Source organism: Chiloscyllium punctatum, chromosome 46, assembly GCF_047496795.1.
Source record: "Chiloscyllium punctatum isolate Juve2018m chromosome 46, sChiPun1.3, whole genome shotgun sequence".
Lineage (NCBI taxonomy): Eukaryota > Metazoa > Chordata > Chondrichthyes > Orectolobiformes > Hemiscylliidae > Chiloscyllium > Chiloscyllium punctatum.
In genome coordinates this window covers 51223117-51240255 of record NC_092784.1, presented here as the reverse complement: position 1 = coordinate 51240255, position 17139 = coordinate 51223117, and the positions used below count along the sequence as shown (strand labels likewise).

The 17139-nt window shown below is 45.8% G+C and overlaps 1 long non-coding RNA gene across 1 annotated transcript; it reads left to right on the top strand.

Moving 5' to 3' along the window:
* The first annotated feature begins 1278 nt into the window (after positions 1-1278).
* On the top strand, positions 1279-16264 carry LOC140467915 (uncharacterized). Its single transcript, XR_011955535.1, has 3 exons — positions 1279-1691; positions 6332-6480; positions 15471-16264. It is a non-coding gene; the product is annotated as an uncharacterized lncRNA (long non-coding RNA).
* The last annotated feature ends 875 nt before the right edge of the window (positions 16265-17139 follow it).

Sequence of the window (17139 nt, the reverse complement as noted above, 5' to 3'; positions counted from 1 at the left end):
CTCCTCTCACCTTAAAAATGTATCCCCTAGTCGTGAAATCCCCTACCCTAGGGAAAAGACAACTACCCATTCAGGCTATCGACACCTCTCATTATTTTACAGACTTGTGTAAGGTCACCTCTCAATCTCCTACACTCCAGTGACAAAAGTCCCAGCCTATCTAGCCTTTCTTTATAACTCAAACCTTTCATACCTGGCAACATCCTGGTAAATCTCTTTTGAGCCCTCGCCAGCTTGATAATATCCTTCCCATAACAGGGCGACCAGAACTGGACACAGTACCCCAGTATAATGACCTGCCAGAGGATGTGGTGGAGGCTGGTACAATTGCAACATTTAAAAGGCATTTAGATGGGTATATGAATAGGAAGAGTTTGGAGGGATATGGGCCGGGTGCTGGCAGGTGGGACTAGATTGGGTTGGGATATCTGGTCGGCACGGACAAGTTGGACCGAAGGGTCTGTTTCCATGCTGTACATCTCTCTGACTCTTTGACTCTAAATGCCCTAGAGAGAGCATTGGTGAACTGCTCTCTTGAATTGTGCTTGGGGTGTAGGCACAGTGCTGTTAGGTACGGAGTTTCGGGTTTTTAACTCAGTGATAGTAAAGGAATGGCGATATATTTCCAAGTCAGGAAGGCCAATGGGCTTGGAGGGGAACTTGAAAACAGAGGTGTTCCCACGTATGTGCTGCCCTTGTCCGCTAAAGATCATGAGTTTGTTCAAGAAGTCTTGGTGAGACTGCCTACAAAACAGCTTCAGTGAATGCACCCAGTAGTTCAAAGCTTAAGTGTGTTCCTTGATTTGAGGCTCCAAGGGTTTGGACTCAGCACCTTCTGACTCAAACCAGCCTTCAATGAGTGCGTTTGGATCTTTGTTAATTCGACAAAGCAGGGCGGTGCCCGGATCCCTTGAAGCTAAAGAGAGAGGGAGAGGAAAAAGGCAGCCCTGTGAAGCAATCCCATTACTCTGATCCTCAGATTAAAACCGGTTTGCAAAACTAAAGCCTTTGATGGCCTGATTGATTTAGCAAATATATTGTCCAATTCAATAAGCCACTTGGCTTTGTGCGTGCTACACAGCAGAGGCTAGTGTTTGAAGGTGAGGAAGGGATTGGATAGTTTAACTTCACAAAGCATTAAAGTGCAAATAAACCCTACCTTTTCACTCATGCAACAATGTACACACTACCAATTAATGTTTGCCGCCTGTTCATACAGCCAACCGCACTGACTAAATTGATTTTCCTTTTAACCCTCTGCCTCACAGGAACCCCTCTGGAAGTATTGTCAGACAGAGAAATAGGAGCTGGAGTAGGCTATTTGGCCTGTCAGGCCCATGCCACAATTCAACACCAATCATGGCCGATATTGGGGGCTTCAACCCCACTCTCCTGCCCATCGCCCATATTGCTTCAATCCTTGAGAATCCTGTTTACCACAGCCTCAAATTCATTCTAGGACTGGGTAGAGAATTCCAAAGGCCGGCCAAGAGAGAAAAGGCAAATTGTAAGACTACTGAGATAAAGCTGTGCACGATGATGAAGCTCTTCAAGTCAGCCAGCATGGACCACGATGGAACAAATGGCCTCCCTTCAGTGCTAAATGATTGGCTACTTTACCCCAGGAATGGGCTGCCAGAGGACGTGGTGGAGGCTAGTACAATTGCAACATTTAAAAGGCATCTGGATGGGTATGTGAATAAGAAGGGTTTGGAGGGATATGGGCCGAGTGCTGGCAAATGGGACTAGATTAATTTAGGATATCTGTTCCCCCTGAGAGACTGATTAGCAAGGTTAGATTTCATGAAATACAGGGAAAACTAGCCATTTGGATACAGGACTGGCTCAAAGGTAGAAGACAGAGGGTGGTGGTGGAGGGTTATTTTTCAGACTGGAGGCCTGTGACCAGTGGAGTGCCACAAGGATCGGTGCTGGGTCCATTACTTTTCGTTATTTATATAAATGATTTGGATGTGAGCGTAAAAGGTATAGTTAGTAAGTTTGCAGATGACACCAAGGGAGTGTTGCTCCCTTGGTGTCATCTCCTAGGGAGTGTTGCTGAACAAAGGGACCTTGAAGTGCAGGTTCGTAGCTCCTTGAAAGTGGAGTCACAGGTAGATAGGATAGTGAAGAAGGCGTTTAGTATGCTTTCCTTTATTGGTCAGAGTATTATGTACAGGAGTTGGGAGGTTATGTTGCAGCTGTACAGGACATTGGTCAGGCCACTGTTGGAATATTGTGTGCAGTTCTGGTCTCCCTCCTATCAGAAGGTTGTAGTGAAACTTGAAAGGGTTCAGAAAAGATTTGCAAGGATGTTGCCAGGGTTGGAGAATTTGAGCTATAGGGAGAGGTTGAATAGGCTGGGGCTGTTTTCCCTGAAGCATCAGAGGCTGATGGGCAACATTATAGAGATTTATAAAATCATGAGGGGCATGGATAGGATAAATAGATAAGGTCTTTTCCCTGGGGTGAGGGAGTCCAGAACTAGAGGGCATAGGTTTAGAGCGAGAGGGGAAAGATATAAAAGGGACCTAAGGGGAAACATTTTCACACAGAGGGTGGTGCGTGTATGGAATGAGCTGTCAGAGGAAGTGGTGGAGGCTGATACAAATGCGACATTTAAAAGGCATTTGGATGGGTATATGAATAGGAAGGGTTTGGAGGGATATGGGTCGGGTGCTGGCAGGTGGGACTAGATTGGGTTGGGATATCTCGTCGGCATGGACATGTTGGACCGAAGGGTCTGTTCTGTGCTATACATCCCTCTGACTCTATGGTCAGCATGGATGAGTTGGACCGAAGGGTCTGTTTCCGTGCTGTGCAACTCTATAACGATGCCCACGTGTTGAAGACTGGGTGGGGAACCTGCCTCTCAGTCTCCACACTATGAAAGAAGCCATTCAGAATCTTGCATGTTGCAGTAGATTGCCTCTCATTCTTTCGATTAACTGCGGACTAATGTCAGTGGAGTGGCTTTGCTTGACATCTCTGCCCGTCTCCCCAGCTTTGACAGACCATGTTTTGGCTAAATGGGGTTGGTTCTGGGGTGGGGGAAGTGGAAACTGGAATTGTGTCATTAGCAGACCACCCATGGTGATGCCCCAAAAGGGAGTTGCCAGGACAATTGACTTGATGTCTGGAGTTGGGAACACTGCTTTTTTCAATTATTTTCGGGGTGGGTCCCAGATGCTGTTGTTGCATTCCTGAGTCTGAGCTGTTTTCTTGTAATGGCTTGACACTCGCATTTCCTGATCACAAAAATACTTTTTACTTTTCCCATTCCCTGCACTAACGCATCGACAAAGTGCGCGCACACACAAACACACACACATACACATGAGCGCACACACACACGCACACACATACACAAGAGCGCACACACACACACGCACATACACACGCACACACATACACGCACACACACACACACACATACACGTGCACAGACACACATACACACGCGCACACATATACACGCACACTCACACACAGACACACATACACACATGCACACACACAGACACACACACATAGACACACAGACATACACACACTTGCACATACACACACAGATACACACTCATGCACATACAGATGCACAGACACACACACACACACACAAATACATATACGCACACGGACACACAAACACACACACATACACGCACGCACACACACGCACACGCATGCACACACATACACACACAAAATGCCTTCCAGTAAAAATTGCTTCCACTTGTAGCAGTCCGAATGGAAAATTTTATATAATTAGAATTTTTATAATACCATCTGGTTGCTGAGCACTGTGTCAGGGAGTCCACCCTGTGGAGATGGATCATGGTCTGTATCAAACCTCAAAGAATTGGGGGGGTGACCATTCGCCCAGACATCCAACAGTGCTACCAATCTGGGATTGTGCCCAGGGTCCATACATCCAGAGTGCCCGTGTGTACGGGCAAGAGTTCACAAAGAAAAGAACTGCATTTACATAGCAGTTAAAGAAAAAGCAACTCAAAGAACTGCAGATGCTTGGAGTCAGAAACAGAAGCAGAAATTGCTGGGGAAATCTCAGCAGGATCCATGGACAGTGAGAGAGAGAGAGTGGAGTTGACTGCTGTCTGCGGAAGGGGTCACCAGACCCGAAATGTCCGCAGGGTGGGTACTGCAGATGCTGGAACATCCGAGGAGCAGGAAAATCGACGTTTCGGGCAAAGGCCCTGACCTGCTGTGCTTTTCCAGCACTACTGTAATCCTGACTCCTCTCCCTGTCTGCACCCACCTGCTGGGTTTTCCCCAATGATTTCTGCATTTGCAAAGCGCCTTGCAGGACCACGGGACGCCTCAAAATCGAATTTCCTTTTCATTCTGGAAGCATAGCCGTGGTTGATCGCAGGCGAGTGCAGCAACCTCTTTGTACACAGCAAGATCCCAGGAATTAAATCAGCTGGTGACCTGATAGAAGTTTATAAAATAATGAGGGGTATGGATAGAGTTGATGGCTGTTGCCTTTTCCCTAGGATGGGGGAATTTTCAAGACTAGGGGGCACACTTTTTTTAAGGTGAGAGGCGAGAGATTTAAAAAAGGCTCGAGGGACAGATTTTTCTCACAGAGGGTGGGTCACATGTGGAGTGAACTTCCTGAGGAAGGGATGGATACAGGTACAATTAAAAGACATTTGGATGGATACATGAATAGGAAAGGTTTGGAGGGTTATGGGCTCGGAGCAGGGAGGTGGGACTAGTCTAGTTTGGGATTATGCTCAGCATTGGACCATAGCGTCTGTTTCTGTGTTGTCTGACTTTATTATCTGCTCCATTTACATGCGGCTAAAACAATGGGGAGGACCTCCCTTACCTTGCTTTCACTTCTAGCCTCTTATTTCTTTCTCACTTAGTAATATGTTTATCTAACTCCCTTTCGAACGTTGGTTTCAGATCCCACTGCCCTCTCGGACAACCTCCAATTAACGCGACCCATAAAAATAACAATCTGGGAGAAGGCTATGGAAGTGAACACTCACATTTGCATGGCAGAGAGGACTGGTCAAACCTCAGCATCCCGTAGCTTCAGATTGCTGGAGGAGATGGATGGGTCAGCTACAGGAGCCTTTGTACAGCTCCTGGCTGCTGAGTGATGTATGAATAGGGAGCAGGAGTCAGTCGCTAGAGGGGAGGTGATGGCCTAACTGTATTATCACTGGATTTTGGTAATGCAGGTAGCGTTGTGCAGATCCTGGTTCAAATCCTGCTTATGGTAGAAAATGAATTCAATAAATATCTGGAATCAAGTATCTAATGTTGACTATGAATTGATTATTGGGGGAAAAAACCCATCTGGTTTGCTAATGCCCAGGAAACTGTCACCCTTCGTTGGTCTGGCTGGCATGTGACTCTAGCAGTGTGGTTGGCTCTGAACCTGTCCATGGGCAATAAATGCTGGCCTAATCCAATAAATTTCGTGAATAAATATAGAGGAAAAAAAATTTCAGCCCTTTGAACCTGTTTAGTAAGATCTGATTGTGGCCTTAACTCTGTTTTCCAACCATAACTTGTTGACCAACATGGGATATATTCCGCGACCCCAATCTCTCCTCTCCCTGAGGCAGAGGCATCGCAGACTCTGAAAGGAGCAATTTCTCCACGTTCCCAACCTAAATGGGCGATCCCTCATTTTTAATCCGATTTGATTTATTATTGTCACATGTGCAGTGAAAAGTTTTGTTTTGCGTGCAGTAAGAGGCAGATCATACCATACAAAGTGTTGTTGGGATAATAGAACAGAGCAAGGAATACACTGTTACGGCTGTGGAGAAGGTGCACAAAATGCGAGATCGACGTTCAGAAGTCTAACACAGCGGGGAAGAAGCTGCTCTTGAATCTGTTGGTAAATGTGTTTAAGTTTCTATATCTTTTGCTCAGTGTAAAAGGCTGGAAGAGAGTATAACCGGTGGTTGGGGGGGGTGGGGGAGCAGAGGAGGGGGCTGTGAGGGGTCTTTGATGATGATGTTGGCTGCCTTCCCGAGGCACTAGGAAGCAAAAATGGAGTCAATGGATGGCAGGTTGGCTTACGTGATGAACTGGGCTGTGTTCTGTGATCACTGTAATTGGTGTGTGCCTCTCAGATCTAGACTCTGTCACGAGGGGAAATATCCTCTCAGCCAAATCCCCTCAGGGTCTTACAGGCTTCAAAGGGATCACTTCATGCTTTGCTCAACTCTAGTAGATCTCAGCCCCCGCACTGCAAATTTTGGCCACTGTGTTTAGTATCTCTTGCCATGTTGACTTTCCTTTTGACTAATACATCTGGTACGATTTTGACTAATGATTACAGTGTTGGGAGGCGATCATCGTTCACAATTCCTCACCGTCTTTGTGGGGTTGTACTTTCACACCCATCGATATCGGCTCCGTCGCCCAGAAAATGGCCGCCTCCTGGTCACTGGTTGTCAGGCAGCCAACCGTGAGGGTCGGAGGTCACAGGTAAAATGTTTTTTTTAAACTTCTACTTTCGTTAAAAAGCATTTGTTTTAAAAATATTGAAGATGTGAAAGAATAACGAGAAAAACAAAGTCAAGAGGTTAAAAAATTGTATGATGAAACCTCCAGTAATAAGTCCATTTACAATTTGCAAGCTATTGTGCGGGACAGATACCCGAAATCTCTCCAGCCCTTTTCTTCCGAAATTTGCTGATTATGTTTCAGAACAGTGATGCATTCCTTTTAATCCTCTATAATCAAAATAATTAAATGATGCTACACTAACGAGATTTCTCTCGTCCATTATAAACGCTCCATGCTGAAGGGTCCAGTCCAATTACAGGTTAATGTCCACTACAATGAGTTTTGGTCAAATTTCTATATAAATTAATGCCAAATGAAGGGGATAATCTTGCATTAATGGATAATTAGCAGATACAATTCTGCTTTGCTGCAAAATTCACATTAATCCTTTGTGCAGACTGGCGTTCTGAAATCCTAATTTAAATTTCAAACTGATATGCAGAATAGGCATTTCTTTTGAGAAAGCTTAGCGACCCAGGAGAGTGAGAATAAACTTCAAAGCACGGCATACAGCATCTTTCAACAGCAGTCCTGGAGAATTTTTACTCTTCAACCAGCATTGTTGAAGTGGTTTAATTTATGGCACTGCTGTTCATGCATTCAAATTGGCTGCTACCTTACCTACACTAGGGCAGCACAGTGGCTCAGTGGTTAGCACTGCTGCCTTACAGCGCCAGCGACCTGGCTTCAATCCCACCCTCGGATGACTGCCTACATGTTCTCCTCATGTAGATCCAAAGGTGAGCAGGTTAGGGTGGATCTGCTACTCTAAGATATCCAGGGATGTATAGGTTGGTCATGGTAAGTGCAGGGTTGTGGGTGAGGCTGGGTGGGATGCTCATCGAAGGGTTGGTGTGGACTCGATGGGCTGAACAGCCTGCTTCCCCACTATTCTACTCTACAACAGGGACATGTGCTTTAACTGATTGGCAAGTGCTTTTTGGAATGCTGCAAGATTGCAATAAGGCAAGAGGAATAGAAATTTCTTCCTCCTATGACTGCTGCATTAGGAGATCGTTGCGCTGAGCTTAGCTTCCGGATCATTCTGTCTTGATGTGGCTCTATGAATGACCTACCAGACAGCGAGTGTAGAATTTAGTGTGATGTGGATCTCCCTCACATCAGGCCCATCTCTCAACTGGCAATGAGAGCTGAGGGGTTCACACTTGAAAAGGTTAGCTCGGCTTATATCCGCTGGAGTTTAGGAAAGTAAGAGATGACTTGACTGTGACTTATGTGACGCTGAGCGGTTTGGATGTGGGCAAGGACATTTCCTCTTGTGGAATAATCTGGAACTTGGGAGCAATGTTTCAAAATAAGGGGGTTGCTCATTTAAAACAGTGATGATGTGAATTTTTATTTCACTGGGTTGGAAAGCTTTGGAAGCCTTTTCTTGAGCAGTTGGTGGAAGCAGGTCCTTTGATGATTTTGAAGGCAGAGGTATTTGATTCTCAATAAACAAGGGGTAAAGGTGATGGAGGGAAAGTGTGGGTTTGAGGCTATTGTGGTGTCACTGATGATCTTATTAAAGGACTAAGGCAGACTCAAGGGGCAGATTCCTGATACCGGGCTATTTTGTCGATTTTCCTGCTCCTCGGATGCTGCCTAACCTGCAGTGCTTTCCAGCATCATTCTAATCTTGACTCAAGGGGCTGAATGGCCTACGTCTGAGCTTTGTATGGAAACTATCAAGAAGAAAGAGAGAGAGAGAAAGAGAGAAGAGACCAAAAGGCTGTAGTTCCCATGGATCAAGATTAGAGTGGTGCTGGAAAAGCACAGCAGGTCAGGCAGCATCCTGGCAACAGGAAAATCGATGTTTCAGGAGCCTTTTATCAGGAATGAGGCTGGAAGCCTTGGGGGGGTGGAGAGATAAATGGGAGGGGGGTGGAGCTGGGGGACAAGGTAGTTGAGAGTGCAATAGGTGGATGGAGGAAGGGGTAAAGGTGATCGGTCGGAGGGGAGGGTGGAGTGGATAGGTGGGATGGAAGATTGACAGGTGGGACAGATCATGAGGATGGTGTTGAGCTGGAAGGTTGGGACTGGGGTAAGGTGGGGGGGAGGAGAAATGAAGAAACTGGTGAAGTCTGCATTGATGCCCTGGGGTTGAAGGGTGGGTTTGAATCCGAGACTGGGCAGTTCGAACGGCTGCAAAACGAAAACGTGCTCCACAAAATGGTCCGTTTTAGGTATCGCCCCCTTCCCTATAGTTACGGACATGGTTGAGTTGAGAACTGACTCGTTATAGTATAAACAAACAGCAGTGAACTTTGATATTTTGGGCAAGGTAACAAGCCAAGTGTGCTCCATAAACAATCCAGATGAAACTTCACATTCCTAAAGATAGGAATCTATGCAGTCAGTTGCGTGGAGTGGAGAGGGTGATTCATGTAAATGCCCCCACTGTCTGTGATGGCGTGATCATTCAGTTGTTCTGAGTCGGATGTGGATCGACATGTTATGTTGGGAGCTTGGATTGCTTTGAACCAGCCATATAAACACTGTGGCTGGAAGAGCAGGTCAGAGGCTGGGAATGCTGTGGTGAGTAACTCACCTCCTGACTCCCCTCCTCCGCTCGCGGGCACCCAACAATTGCAGGTCAAAAAGACGCTGAAGGGGGATTGACAAGATAGAGGCAGAGAGAGCATTTCTACGTGTGGAGGTGCTCTAGAGCGAGAGGTCACAGTTTCAGGATAAGATTCAAAACAGAGATGAGGAGAAATCACGTATATCTCAAAGGGTCAGGAATTCACTCCTCCAGGGTGTGGTAGCTGTCAGAAGATTAAGTAAATGTAAGGAGGAAGTAGACTTTTAATTGGTTATGGGGAGCGGGCAGGGAAGTGGATTTGAGACCAAGATGAGATCAACCATGATCATACTAAATGGTAAGGCAGTCTCGAGGGGCTGAATGGCCTCCACCTGTTCCTAGTTCTTCTGCATTTATTTAAAAGATACACTGCAACACATCCTCAAGGCTCCTTTGACAGCACCTTCTGAAATAACTGCTGGTATCATGTCACCAAGTCACCCTTTAAGTACACGTGGACAGTCTTTGACTTTAGTACTGCCTCCTTCAGAGTCAGCTATCAGAGCGTCATTACCTCTGATACTTGCCCTCTTATTGGTCAGCCAGGGCTCCCTGGTTGGACCAGGTTAACAGCCCCAATCAGGGAACTCAGGTTCTACCATGTCCAGTTGGCTGACCTCAATACAATCACCACACCTTTCCAAACCCATCTAGAAGGACAAGGGCAGCAGATAATTGGGAACACCACCCTCTTTGAGCTCCCCCCTGAGGCACTCACCATCCTGACTTGGAAATACGTCGCCACTACTTCACTGGGACAAATTCCTGGAACACCCTCCCTAACACGTGCCCCTACACCACAGGAACTACAACAGTATTACCACCTCCTCTGGGGCAGTTACAGATTCGCGCTGGCCCGGCCCACACCTACTGACCGAATACACTTTAAACATTGCTCCTTGAGACCCCCCTCCACCCCCCAAAACACTGCAATGGTCCTGGGTGGCTCAGTGGTTAGCACTGTTGCCTCCTAGCACCAGGGACCCAGGTTTGGTTCCCACCTCGGGTGACTGTCTGTGTGGAGTTTGCACGTTCTCCCCGTGTCTGTGTTGGTTTCCTCCCATAATGCAAAGGTGTGCAGGCTAGGTGGATTAGCCACAGAAAATGCAGTGTTACAGGGAGGGTCAGTGTGGGCTGAATGGCCTGCTTCCACACTGTAGCGATTCTATGAAATGCTGACACTTTAACTTCCAGCATGCCAGACCTACAATGAATATTTATATCTTCCTTGGAATAACTGATATGAATATCTTATGGTCACTCAAAAGAAAACAGCACAATGATTGCCAAATCAACACAGGAAGGAAAAATGCTGACTTGTATTTACTTAACACTGTTCACAACATCTCAGCACTGTACTGGAGGGTCAGCCTCAATTGCACACCCATGGACTTATAGATAGGAGCGTGGCTTTATACTTAGAAATTAGACCATTTTTACTCTTTAACTCTCTTCCTGTCTCAATTGAGCCAAATGGCACTGTTAGGACAAACTCTGCCAGTAGACAAACGAAAGACTTGCATTTGTATTGCACCCTTCAGAACCCTTGGCCACCTTTTGCAGCGAGTGGTGTATTGTTCTGTGAAATGTAATGTAGGAAACGTGGCAGCGAATTTACACACGGCAAACTCCCTCAACCAGCCACGTGATAACAGCCCAGCTAATCGGATTTCTTTTTGCGCTAATTAAAGAACATTGACCTAAACATGTCGACTCTATTGGTCTCCACAGATGCTGGCTGGCCTGCCGCACAGTTCCAGCATGTTCTACACATTTTCCCATTTTCCAGCCCCCCCCGTAGCATTGCACTTGGAGGATTGAGGGACAAATATTGGGCAGGAGCCCAGTGTGAGTACCCTCGTCTCAACGCTGTCATTTGGATCTTTTCCATGCAGCCAAGCAGGTGATTGGAACCACCATTAAAGGTGCCATGGCTCAGTGGTTAGCACTGCTACCTCACAGTACCAGGGACCCGGGTTCGATTCCAGCCTTAGGTGACTGTTTGTGTGGTGTGTATACATTCTCCCTGTGTCTGTATGGGTTTCCTTCCACAGTCCACTGATATGTAGGTTAGGGTGAATTGGCCATGCTAAATTACCTGCGGTGTTCAAGGATGTGTAGGTTAGGTGCATTAGTCAGGGGTAATTGTAGATTAATAGTGTAGAGGAATGGGTCTGGGTGGGATTCTTTTCAGAGGGTTGGTGTGGACTTGTTGGGCTGCAGGGATTTTATGAATCTATTCTACTGCATCATTGGTGTGTTTGGAGTGATTTTCTGCATTGAAGTGTTTAAGCTACAGAATGATGCTTTGATGTCCGCCTCTCCCATATTATATCTTGGGGTCATGACTGGGATGTTGAGGCATGGTGGCTCAGCAGTTAGTACTGTTGCTTCACAGCGCCAGGGTCCTGGGTTCAATGCCAGCCTTGTGGAGTTTGCACCTTTCCCTAAGTCTGTGTGAGTTTCCTTCCAAAGATGTGCAGGTCAGGTGGATTGGCTGTGGGAAATCGTCCCACAGTGTGCAGGCTGGTTGGGTTAACCATGAGGAATGCAGGTTCACTGGGAAAGGATTGGGGGAATCTGTGTGGGATGCTGTTCAGAGGGTCAGCCCACACTATGGGGGGGGTCTATGTTTCTCAATTTCTTCCCCCTCCCTTTTTTTAAATGTGTGACATTGCTGGACTGTCTAGCACAGGGCAGGTACCCACCTCTACCCAATAACACAGAGGGGCATTCACATTAGGGGGAACTGGCAAGCTCTTCCAGTGCCGGGGCCAACATTAGGGGCACCAACTGTCCAAACAACCCATTGCCCTTTTGTGGGATCCTGCTGTGCCCAAAATGTCAGCTGACGTGACACAATGCCTCAGTGTGCATGTGAGGGAGTTTGAAACCTTTCAGGAGGAGATGAAAGGAGCAGAGACGTTCCCTTGATAACCCATATACAAGCTCCCACATCTGCAAGCTCAAAACAAACTTCAAAAGTGATTTACTGAGAGCCGCCCTCGGAGCGGATTCCATGTACAGAAAGATCAGCTTCCACGAAATCGGGGACTAGTTCCAAGCCGCGAATCCCAGGCCCAAAGTTGTAAATGAAACTTTCTGGCAAGCGTTCCATGACTTTACAAAGGGAGGGGGGGGGAGGGCAAAGAAACACAGGGAGTGAAATGTGAATTGCCCAATTTCGCTCGGGAGTGTAATGAGTTCGATATGAAGGCTGAGGGATGATCCAACAAAAGTCTCCAAAACAAAGAAACCAAAAGAGGCTTTGGTCCGAAACAAGGGGATCCTGAGGGGGGGACGCTCGATAACCTCAGGGAGGGGTGCAGACTGTTGAACTCACCACCCACAGAGAGAGGTGTAAGGGGATTTTTGATGGATAAAAGAGAGAAAAATAGAAGGTTACATTAATGGGAGGCGCAGGTGTTAGCTTATGTGGTAATGGTCTAGTGGTATTCTTGATAGACTATTAATCCAGCAATTCAGATAATGTTCTGGGAATCCCTGGTTCAAATCCCATGATGGTGGAATTTGAATCCAACTTTTTTTAAAAAACTGGAAATAAGGTACCCCACCTGGTTCAGTAATGTCCTTTAGGGAATGAAACTGCCACCCTTAAACTGATTTGGAGATGCCGGTGTTGGACTGGGGTGTACAAAGTTAAAACTCACACAACACTAGGTTATAGTCCAACAGGTTTAACTGGAAGCACACTAGCTTTCGGAGCGCTGCTCCTTCATCAGGTGGTAGTGGAGGGCTCAATCCTAACACACAGAATTTATCGCAAAAATTTAGTGTGATATAACTGAAATTATACTTTGAAAATTTGATTGTCTGTTAAGCCTTTCATCTGTTAGAATACCGTGAATGTTTCACTTCTTTCATGTGTAAATCACAAAATCTTTTTTTTAAAAAGTTGCATTCTCGGGTTAGCTGTTAACAATGGTGATAGCTAGACAATATGTTGAAGGTGTTGGGCCCCTGTGGTCTCTGTCTATGACCTGATGTTTAGATTGATTCTAATCTAAAAAGTGAGATAACGGAGTTTTACATGAATTTATGCAGTTTTTGAGCTCAGAGTTCTACATGGTTGCATGCAGTTCTGAGACTCAGTTCTGAGGAAGGGTCACCAGACCCAAAAGATTAGCTCTGATTTCTCTTCACAGGTGCTGCCAAACCTGCTGAGCTTTTCCAGCGACTTCTGTTTTTATAGTTGACTCTTAACTGCCCTCTGGGCAATTAGGGATGGGGCAATAAATGCTGGCCCAGCCAGTGACGCCCTCATCCCGTGAATGAATAAAATTTTAAAAACCCCCTAGGGGGTTGTCTCCAAGCTTGAATACCCCTGGTAAAGTCAAGCTCTTCCATAATGCAAGTTATGTCCATTCAGACAGTGTTAACTCCCGTGAAGCACACAGTTCTTGTGTTAAAGGTTAAAAATCTCACAACACCAGGTTATAGTCCAACAGGTTTAATTGGAAGCACACTAGCTTTCAGAGCATTGCTCCTTCATCAGTTCTTGTGTTAGGCATCCTGTGGGTCTGGCACGATTTATTTGTGTGGGCCTACCCATGCAGGAGCAGTAACTCAGCATGGAGAGTGAACTTCGACATTTGGTCCATCTGTCCCACACCATCCTCCACCCACCCTACGTCCTCTCAGTCTGTATGTGACCCACATTTGCCATTCTTTTCCTAAAGGTGTCCAAATGATTTGCCTTAAGTTTCATGTTCTGACCTCTCAAGACTTCGAACTTCCTCCAGGAATCCCTTCTTGAATTAATTAATGATGATTTCATATTCGCTAGGACTCTGCTCACTCTTTCAACTAAGGGCTAATCCTAAACCGCCCTCCCCCCCCTCCATTATTGACGCGTTAAAAAGAAAGGATAATCAGCAACCCGAAAACATAAGTGGAGCTCCGGTGCCTACGCTCTGGTAGTCTCACCAACGCCCTTCTGTCAAAGTCACTTGCTTAACGCTCTCACAATCAAAACGCGCTGGAAACTGCACAGTCAGGAGTTTATAATTCAGTTTTGTGCTCCATTGATGAGAGTGGGTGGAGGAAATCAGGACTGTACACTTTGGAGAGTGAGGAAGAGATGTGATAGAGCACACAGTGGAGGGGGAGAAATTCTTCCTAGCTGGTAAAACGAACGTGAATGAGAGGGCGTGGATTGGAAAGTGATTTGCAGAAGAACACAGCTATTAGTTAGGGTGTGGAGTGGCTGGAAGTGAAGTGGAGGCAGGTACAATTGAGGCGTTCAATTGGGTCATTGGATGGTCATTTGGATAGAGATAATGAGTTTGGAGGAATATAAATTCAGGGGATTGGCATGAGGTAATGATGCTCGTTTAGTGAGCTGGTGGTGCTCTGATGGTGCTCTTTCTGCACCCTAACCTTGCTTAGACTCTGGGATTTGAGAAGGACGGCAACGAGACGGGAATTCAGAGCCGGAGGAGCCTACTGGAAAATGGCGGCAGTCCAGGACTGATTCGCTGTGGATGTAAGGGCTATTATCCCAGGAGTGAACAACAGAAAGTGGACAATCAAGAAAAAGGGCAGTATGGAAGAATAGTGGAGCAATAAAACCTCACAGATTTATATATGCAAGAAACAAATGGGTTACTTCGCGATAGAATTAATTACATATAAGCAAACACACTGAGAGACAAAGAAAGGCATCATTCTTAGTTAGACTGCCCCTCAGAACCTTGTGACTCTGTGTAGGAAAGCTCCTCTCCCGGTTGACTGAACTGCTCAGTTTAATTCTGAATTATCAGGAATAATACATTTTATTCCAACCCTGACCCATTTTATTCTCCTTCTGCCTGAAAACGACATTTTCCCTCACCACAGAACACTCACGGGAGGTGTAAGGATGAGAAGGATTGTTTGCAGTTGGAGAGAAATTGGACACTAATTTAGTTCGGATGGAAATTCTAAAAGAATTCATTCCTCAATACGTTTTTGTCTTAAAATTACTCCATTCCTGACCAATCTCTTTCCACAGTTAGTCCCTGTTCGAACGCGCTCAATATCGCAACATTCAAATGTAGAACTAGCATAACTGAACCTTATTTTATTTTAATTAACCTTACACAGGCTCCCATCACCACTAATCATTCACCAAGCCCACTAGTTCATCATCTTACAATAACCATTATTTGTGAAAACTCGGTCTCTGCACACTTTCCATTCTTTCAATTTAGTCAAATGTTACCTTTTGTGTCCCGGACCACAATTCCATTCCCCCAATCATGATTTCTCCTCTGACCAAGGGTCACTGGACCTGAAACATTATCTCTGCTTTGTCTCTCCACAGATGCTGCCAAACCTGCTGAGTTTCTCCAGCAGTGTTTTCGTTTCATGATTTCCAGGTATGACAGTGAAATGCTGCTACGTATCCGGATCTTATACACCTGCATATACAAACAATAATGGTAGCTACGCTATCATTTAGAACCCTGAGCCATTACCAGAAGAGATCATTATTATGAAGGACTATGCTTGAAGATATTTGAATCTGAACTTGAATTGGTATAGCCTACAGGGAGCCTGACCAAGAGGTGAATAAGTAGCCCCTATCACGACGGACACACCCAATGCCATATCTCTGAGCTGAAACCTTCTCACACTCTACGTATCAGTTCACTGGATTCAGTTTGTATCTCTGCTGTAAACCTATAGTGGAAAATGGCCTGCTATCTACGATGGCCTCTCTAGTGGTGCTACGCTTTTCATGCTATTGGATTTTCTGCCTTTTCAGTCCTTCAGACTTTGTCCAAGTGATCCTCCCTTAGTTTTAGAGGGATGTTTTGAAGGGTGAAGGATGGGAAGGAGATGCACCCATACAGACACACACACACACACACGCACACAAACACACACGCATACACGCGCACACACACGCACACACACAAACGCATACAACATACACATACACATGCACACAAACACACAAACGCATACAACATACATACACACACATAGACGCAAGCACACTCACACACATACAAACACACACAGTCCTGGAATCGGTCTAACCAGGCTCAGAAATAATAAAAAAATACAATCACATCCCTCTTTAATCGTTGTCATAAACCCGGTGAAAAAGAGATGAATGGGTTGCGGGGTGGTGGTGGGGGGGGGGGGGGCGGGGGGGGGGGCGGGGGGCGGTGGTGGGGGTTCAGCGCAATAACTTTAATCAATGCTCGTTAAATCTGATTTCACTTTGAGTTTAAAACACTCCAATGAGATCACAGAGCACTCAACGCTCAATACAGAATATGGTTCATTAATTAAACTGTGCCAGGAATGACTGACCATTTAAAGTTTAATTAGAATTAAGCTGATTTCTAATAAATTAAATGTTAGCCTCCTTGTGTCTCCTATCTTTTTTTCGCATTCATTATACTCCTTGCTTTTTCCTCTCTTTACTCCAGCTGATGTTTCTCCCATTGTTCAAATCTCAGACTCCTTTGCCAGCGCGCCCCCTTTATCAATTCTCTCTTTCCCTGAATTTTTTCCCTCTTTTAGTCCCACTCATCGTTTTTCTGTTACTCTCTCTTTTCACTCCCTCCCTCTCCCAGACCCTTCTCCCCGTTGCTTAAATGTCTTATTCTGTCTTGTTATTCCCCCACTACACCTCTCCGAGTAGCTCACATTATACCTTGGCTCCTCAAACTGGGTCTCCAAGAGAATTGTAAGTTGAGGAGTGGCCGTAAGGTGCAGCCAAATTGATAAATAGTAAACGGTTGAGGCTTTTACCTTCAGTGTTTGAGTAACACCGACTACAGTCTCTGGGTCCATTGCATCTATGACGGCCCTCTGCAAGGTTATGTTCTGCTCCACAAGTATCTCTGCCATCTCCTCGGCCTCAAAAGCCATTTTACAACCTCATCCCCAATGAAGACACAATGCTGTGAAGGTGATCTCTTTGAAGTTTGCCTCTGACTTATAAGAGGACAACATCCTGTTCGGAAATAGGTAGC